General features: G+C 43.8%; 1 non-coding gene across 1 annotated transcript; it reads left to right on the top strand.

Moving 5' to 3' along the window:
• Nucleotides 1-1,031: 1,031 nt before the first annotated feature.
• On the top strand, nt 1,032-1,104 carry TRNAA-AGC (transfer RNA alanine (anticodon AGC)). Its single transcript has one exon. It is a non-coding gene; the product is annotated as a tRNA-Ala (tRNA).

The raw sequence follows: 1,104 nt of genomic DNA, 5'->3' as shown, positions 1-1,104 counted from the left end.
GCACAACTTTTACATTGATAAACATGCATATTGAAATTCATGCCCAAATGGGTTTTTCGCATGTAAACAAAATTCTGCGGGTGAATAAAGAGGCAACTCTATAAAAAATGGTTTCACCACGTGCCAATGTTTCCCCCTAGAAGTACACATCGCTTTCAAGCGGGAGATGATGTATTTTATCGCTCACAGTCTTGAAGCAGTGAAAGTTCACTGTGAAGACTGCAGCTTCGTTGTAGAATGCTACATATGCCTCGCTAGTCCCCTTAACCTGTCCAAGACTTATGACACGTGATAAGACCTCGATAAGCGTAGCAGGGCGAGGCAGCAATATGCTATTTGACTTTGCCGCAAAAGTCAGTGTGAAGTGTTGATGTTTTACGGTAGGACATGTTCAGTGTTGGGAAGGCTTGAATAGAATGGTACACCGATGTAAACAAGCTTTATAAAAGTTTGCATCAATCTGTATCATTCAGAATGCAGCCACTTGAAAACGCTAAGTAGTTTGCAGGAAGTGGTATCCTATATCCATGATAGGTGCTCTGAAACATCGAAAGCTCTCTGATGAAGCGTTCACAGCATGTAGGAATTTAGTTTTTATAGAAAGCCCATAACAAAGAGTACACTAAGGAGGGGTATTTCCTTCTCCTCTAATTACCTTCACCCATGAAATGTTTTGCTAGCTGGAACTAATGTTGGTCAATATTCCTTAAATATCCTTTGTACACTAAAAATGTCTTCAGCTGAAGGGACCACACAATATGACACTTTTATAAAGAAGCTGTTATTTGAAGAAAGTCTCAGCGATATACGAGTGTGTATGAATCTTAAATGATGAAAGTGCGGGAGAGTATGAATGTATGGCGGCTACGTGACTGTGGTCGAGAACGCAGAATCCGCCAGCGAGACGCTTAGGACACAAAGAGAGAGCGAAAAGCGTCTGCATTTCTCGTTCGGGCGCCCTTGATTGTGGCGTAGATTCTTCGCGCAACTCTCACCGCCCAGGCAGGTGCTTTACTGTTGCTGCTTCCAGGGGGGGTGTAGCTCAGATGGTAGAGCGCTCGCTTAGCATGCGAGAGGTACTGGGATCGATACCCAGCACCTCCA

Source organism: Amblyomma maculatum, chromosome 11, assembly GCF_055883805.1.
Source record: "Amblyomma maculatum isolate TAMU_Amacu chromosome 11, ASM5588380v1, whole genome shotgun sequence".
Classification (NCBI taxonomy): Eukaryota; Metazoa; Arthropoda; class Arachnida; order Ixodida; family Ixodidae; genus Amblyomma; species Amblyomma maculatum.
Note: the sequence above shows the minus strand (reverse complement) of the source record. Positions and strands in the feature narration are given on the sequence as shown.